Here is a 6,876-nt window from a genome sequence, read left to right on the forward strand (position 1 = left end):
GGCCTGAGGAGAACCTGGGATCCTCTTCTTTATACCCTCGGGTAAAGGGCAAAGTCCCTGGAACCCTAGCTGCCCTCCCTCTGTTCCCCAACTAACCTCACCCCCCTAGATTCCTCCCGGTTAATTGCTAATCGTCAGCTCTGCAGGGGGAGTCTGTGGACAGGCTCTCCCCTCCCCCACACAGATACTCAGCTAGAACCATGACCCAGACCCAGCAAGGAGGGCACAGATGCATCCCATGCCCCCAGGCAGAGACCCTGATGCCACTCAGGCACCTCGTTCCCAGGGTCCCCAGAGATTCCATGGCTCTGGCCCCTTTCCCTCCTTCTTGGCCTGACAGTACTCCGCAAGGAGTAACACAAACACTCTTCAGCCTTGCCTTGCATCTGAGTGTCTGTGGGTCTCTCTGTGTGTCTTGAGGGGCATTTAGAGGAGAGGGAGTGTGTGATGGAGGAAGCAACAGAAGACAAACCCAGAGAAGCTATGTAGCGCTGAATTGTGGAGGGTCCAAGACCACAGATCCAGGATGTGAGCCTGAGAGAATCTGCCCCTGGCCAGATGGGGCAGGGCCTGGTCTGCATTTTAGAATGGTCCCAGGTGTGTGGGGTTCGGATGTGTCAAAGGGAGTGAGTCTGGAAGCAGAGAGACCGGTTAAAAGGGTGATGAGATGGTCCAGGTGAGAGAGGATGAGGTCTGAATCTAAGTGGGAAGAAGAGGGTTGGAGAGGAGAAGATGCATCCCAGGGATACTTGGGCAGGACAATTGGTGTTGGGAGGGTGGGAGGGAGAGGAAATATATCACAGTTGGGCTTCTGGATCAGGAAGTTGATGATAACATGAGGTCTGTTGTAGAGTGCCTGAAACCCAGACAGGGGTCTTAGGGAGTCTTTGAGAAGCTCATTTCTATTTACAGGACCTCGGAGCCTGAGTTGGGGCCCATATTCACAGAGAGATGAGAAGGGAGCTTCCCTTCTAAGGGACTAAGATTTTCTCAGATCCAGGAGTGGTGAGTTCCATTCAAGATCTAGCTTGGGCAACTGTCTGAGTAACCTAACATCCATCGGCCCATCCATCCATCCATCCATCCATCCATCCATCCATCCATCCATCCTTCCATCCATCCACCTAGCCAGCCAGCCAGCCAGCCAGCCTTGTGTCTATCCATCCATTTCTAAGCACAGTAGTTGAGTTCCTATTCCATGCTGAGCCAAGATTGCAAGGCCAGCTTCTCTCCTGATCCAAGAAATGGTCCAGTCCCTGAGTCGGCCTGGGATTCTAAGTACTCACCTCCCTGAGCCCTAGTCCCTTCCCTTATAAAATGGCAATGAGCATGAATTTTTCAGTGAGTTGTAGGATTCAATGAGATAAATGACCCATCTCAGTGCCTAGAACAAAGTCCCTCAGCATGTTTGTTCTCTTCATGCCCTCATGCCCTTTTCACTGTCTCCAGGATGGCTGAAGTGTCCCCGCCAAAGAAATGGCCCCATCTCCTCTAGATTCTCAGCCCTGTTTCAGGTCAACAACTCTTGGCTCACCAGCTACTCTGTTTGCTCAGGGTCCCCTGAGCTACAAATCTTACTCAATATCTTACACATCTTAGGGCGACACAGACAACAGACTCTGTCGAAGTGGCTAAGAGCAGAGAACAGGCCAGCCTGGGTTTGGATCCCAGCGCCAGCACATTGTGGCCGTGGTAGTTTAGGCCACAGAACCCACAGGGGAGAGAGGGGTTGCGGGGGCGGAGGTGCGGCTGGGATTGGTTTTGAGGAGAGTGACTGTAAGTCCTGGTTTGCCTGGCCAAGTCCGGGTTTATGACTGTTGGCCCAGAGTCCCCTTTCACTCTGCAAAGTGCCCTGGTTTGGACAATAAGCCATTATAGTCTTATGGCTTGTTCTGGAAGATTCTGGGGAAATAAGGCAGGGAATCAGCTACCCAGTGCTTGCTAGAAAGGTCTCCATTCATATCAAAAAGGAAAATAAAGACAATCCTGCTTCTCAAAAACATCACCGTGTTGTCTAAAACACCGCCTTTTGTCCTTTTCCCTGTGCCTTTTCTATCTACTTTGGACTTTGTTGTCTGTGGAAGACTGCATCTTGCTTTTTTCATCTAACATTATAACATAAGCCTTTTCCTGTGTCTTTACACTTTTTTAATGGTTGCATCACATTCTGTCATGAACCCTAATTTACATGGTGAACCCTTGGGTGTCCTAGAACCTCTCCTACCTGGAGGGAGTGATTTTGGTAAGACTGGCATTCATGCACGGGTGGGAGGGGCGTTGCTGATCCAGGGAAATGCAATTATTACTGAGTTCTTGTGTTGGATTCATCCTTGAGCTGATGGGCTCAGAGATTGTCTGGGTACGTGCACCCCTGCCCACAGGCATGGTCCTCTCCCCTGCCTGCTCCAGTCAGACCCCGGGCAGGAGCAGAGGTATCCAAGGCACTCCTTATGAGCTGGGGGTGTGTCTCCTTTTTAATAAGGGTTGGATCTTTGACAGCTTTGAAGCCTACCTTCCCTGCCCTCGTGGAGCTCAGGGTTTAGCGGGAGAGGCAGTTATTAATCAAATGCATCGCAAGAGAAACAATTACATAATGCTATGGATCTCCACCACTTGCAAAAATATTTTGTGGGGAGTGGGGCTGCCACAGCCCTAGCAAAAGCATGGAGACTTGGGAGCTGACCAGAGCTGCCTTTGGGACTCTTGAGAGCAGTGGAGAAGGTGGCCACACCCCAGACCCCAAGCATTTCAGCCCCTCTGCTCATCTCAGCCCACTCCTGCTCATGGCCTGCCTCCTCTCTGTCTGTGACAGACGCTGTATTCCCCTGAATGGTGAGTCCTGCCCTGTCTGCTCACCTGCACTCTGGCCACGGCCTCTGGGCCCGGAGCCTGGGTGGCTGGTGGTGTCTCACACTGAGAAAGGCACCCAGGAGGAGGAGCAGTTTTGGAGGGAAGATGCAAAGATCCGTCTGTACTGAACTGTACCACTGTGTCTGAGGTGTCTCTGGCGCGAGCAGTTGGAGCTGCGGGTCTGAAGCACGCGATGTTCTCCTTTCCCCAAATGGGGCCTCTTGCATGTTCCAACCTCAGCGAGCAGCGTGTGGTCCAGACACGGAGCCAGACATGGAGGAGGCATCTTCGACACGCGCTTCTTCTCTACCTCTTGGTCTCAAATTCATCCCCCAATTCTCCCAATTTTCCTTTTCTGGGAGCTCCCTAATCCTTTTGCCCCCTCCCTGGTCTGGCCACCATCTCTCAGCTGGGTTATTGTAGTAGCCTTTCTCTCTGATGGCTCCCCTCAATCTAGTCTCCAAAAAAGCAGCCAGCCAGCCTTCCAAAATGCAAACCTCACCATGTCACCCCTCTTCCTTTTAAATCCTACCCCTGCTAGCCCAAAGACCAGCATCCTGTCACAGCCTCAGGGCGCAGCGTGACTTGGCTTCCTGCCTGAGTGGCCTCAGGTGAAGGTGCCCCCAGGGAGAGTGTGCACAGTGAGGAGAGACCCAGCCAAGCCCAGAGGAGCACCCACATTTGAGGGAGGACACAGGAAGAGGCACAGCAGGGATAGGGAGGAAGAGCAGAAAAGCAGATGCCCCAGAAGCCAGGGTTGCCCACGTTTTGAAAGAGATACGTTGGTCAGCAAGATCAAATGCTGCTGAGGTGTCAGGAAACGTGAGAACAGAGTGGATTTAGTGGCCCTCGAGAGCCTAGTCGGGGCAGTGCTGTAGGAGGGGAAGGAAAAGGAGGTGGGAGCGGAGATAGCATGGCTAACGTGCATGGGACAGGCTGACAGACACTGAATTTCGTCACGCCGACGACAAGGATTTCTCCAGGAGCGGCATGATTGCTGAACGGAGTAGAGAATGGTCCCAAGAGCAAGTGTGTGGTCCAGAAAGGGAGCAATCTGTGGAAGCTGGCACAACCAGCTCCAGTTATTCTCCCTTTCTACAATTCTCTGTTAAGATCCATTTGCTCCTTAAATACACACAATTTGCTGCACGTAAGTTTTCTGCAGGACCTAAAGTTTAACGACAATCAAAGGAGGAAAAATTGACATTCCAGACCATCTGTTCATGACCTGGATTTTTTGAGGGGATCTGGTTAATGACAACAGGGTTTCCCATCAGCACAGTTTGAGAAACTTGTGCCTCTTCTCATCAATATGTTTATTTAATATTCAACCAACATATAAGCCCCACGGAGGCGGCACAGTGCTGTATATCGGGAATATGGGCATCAACATTCCTGCCCGGCATGCAGCCAGCACAACTGCACACCAACACAGCATGAGTGTGCATTGCACACATGGGTGCATCCTCTCTGTGTCTGTGGTCAAAGCACCCACTCTCACTAGCAGGCTGAGTGACACGGTAGGGGTCACCTGTCACCTCCCTCTGGGAACAGAGCAGTCCCTCCCCTGGCCCTCTTGACTGTCCTCTCTTAGAGAGCCTGGATTTTGATCTGAGCTGCCCGGCACAGGTCAGGCAGGGCCCTGAGACATTGTCCCATCTGAGCCCCACTTTCCAGAGGGGTAGCCCAAGGCTACATTAGATCCTCTGGGTCCAGGGCAGGGGCGGCTGACCTGAGGATGCCCTGTCCTTGTTTGGGGGATAAGTGCCCCATGTAATGATTAATCCTGGTGGCCCAAGTGCCGGTCACTCATTGACTGACAAGGCCAAAGTCTGTGGCCAAAAGAGCTGAGGCTGCTTTGGGCTTTTCTCAGAAATCACCTCTTCCCCCGCAGTTCCCTTCCTTACATGGCCCCAGCCCTATGCCCTTCCTGCTGGCCTCAGGCACCAGGCCTGAACGGGAGGCTGTGGACTCCCAGTTGGTGGTCCCAGACTCTGGCTTCTGGGTTCCAGACCTGAAGCTCGGAGGTTGGCTTCAGACTTCAGGTCCTGGCCTTCATGCTCTGGGCCTGGAGCTTGTCTCCAGTTTCTGGGGTCCCCACTCTGGTTCTGGCCTCAAGTGGGCTCCAGTATCTGAGTTCCAGTCTCGGGCTTCAGTTTTAGACATCAGATGTCAAGCTCGGGGCTCTGGTTCTTGGCGCTGGGCTCTGGGTTCTGAGCCCTAATCTTCAATTTCAGGTTCCAGACACCAGGTTGGGCTTCTGGCTCTTGCCTCCAGGTTCTGGGTCTGTGCTTCAGGCCCCAGATCCAGGCTTTGTGCTCCAGATTCCAAGCTCCAGTTCCACACTCCAAGCTTCAGGTTTTCGGTCTGGGTTCTGGGTTCCTTCAGTGCTTTGGCAATGGGGCAGGAAGATGGGGGCCTCCTTGGCTTGTAGGGTTACCCCGGTCCACCAATCTTAGCTGGCCACTTTGTCCTAGCAGCTGGCACTCTGGGCTGGCCTGCAGGTAGGACGCTATTCATCTCCTTGGCTTTCTGCCTCCGCTTTACCCCCAAGCCAGTTCTCTGGAGACAGGAGTTGAGATGGTCACAGAGCACCACTCACTCAGTCCCTCCCTGCAGGAGTCACAGGACACATGCCCATGTTCATGTCCCTAGCTCTTCTTGGACACCCCCGGGACCATGGTGGACATGAATGGCGCCCCTGTGGTTGTACAGTGGTACGGGCCTGTGCCCAGCTCTGGCTACATTTGACTCACTGTAACCAACCATAGGTGTTCTTCCCCATTTGGGCCTTCATTTCCCTGTGGAAGCTGAATTCCAGCCTCTAATCCCCCACAAGTCTGAGTCACCTGATCACCAGACCAGGCCCCCTACCGGGTGCACTCTGTGCTCGCCCTTGGTGGGGGGGGTGGCTGTCCCCAGAGAACAGTGCATCAGCACTGGCAGCCCAGCTCCAGGTGAGCAGCCAATGCCTGTAACTGCCCCCACGCTGGCCCAGAGCCAAGGTCACTGTGTGCCCTGTTCTCGCCCTGCGCCCATCCCGTACCCCAAGGCTGTTAAGGTGGGTGGGGGGACAAGAGACAGATTCTTTCTTAGAGGTTTGGAGCCACATGGGGTTGGGCCCCACGGGTGTCCTTGAGGAAGTCACGCCTCCTCTCTCAGCCTGTGAACTCTGTAGGATGGGGGTGTTGGAGGCTGCAGAGTGGTCAGCTGATGCGTGTTCTCTCCCTTCCTTCACACTGGGTGCTGGGTGAACAGGCCGACTCCTCTCCGGGCTTCCCACCTGGTGGGATGAGGGGAAGCAGCTCTGCTACCTTTCCCGACCACCCAGGAGTCCACCTCTGTGCAGTGACTTTGAAACATGGCCTCAGGGGTTAACCAGCTGGTGTTCCTGGCCCCCTTCCTTGTAGCTGGGGCCTGGCCAGGCTGGGACAGTGAGGGCTCAGGGCTGCTTCAGGGGGCATGATGGGGAGGAGATCACGAGGGGATTGTGGCAGAGGGACACACCCAGCCAGTCAAAATGGGCTGAGGGGGCAGTGGGCTGAAGCCCCTAATGGAAGAGTTGGGTACCACTTCTGGAGGAGAAAGGGATGGCAGGCCAGCAGTGACAAAGAAGTGGCTTTGGGGAGTTCTTTGTGATATTATAATTATTTTTAATTGCATCTTTTAAAAAAAGTTAAAGCAAAGGTGAAAGTCTCCTTTGACCACTACCCCTTCTTGGTCTGCTTCCCATCTCCCTGTCAGTTTGGTATGTATCCTTCTAGAACATTCTCTCTCTTTTCTGTACATTTATAAGTGCCTGTGTGTTTGTGGTTTATATAAAGGTATCATGCCATGTTCATTGCTCTGCATTCTCTTACCAAACTGTCTTGGAGAACCTTCCATGGCAGGACATGCTGTACCCAATTCTTTATCTGCTGTGTGGTATCGCAGAGCATGTGTGTGTTACCCTACCCCCCACCCCTATCCACTTTTGCCCGTTTTCAGGCAATAGACAACCCTGCAGCAATGGGTCTCCACGTGCCC

Source organism: Neophocaena asiaeorientalis, unplaced genomic scaffold (genome assembly GCF_003031525.2).
Source record: "Neophocaena asiaeorientalis asiaeorientalis breed wild unplaced genomic scaffold, Neophocaena_asiaeorientalis_V1.1 scaffold292, whole genome shotgun sequence".
Classification (NCBI taxonomy): Eukaryota; Metazoa; Chordata; class Mammalia; order Artiodactyla; family Phocoenidae; genus Neophocaena; species Neophocaena asiaeorientalis.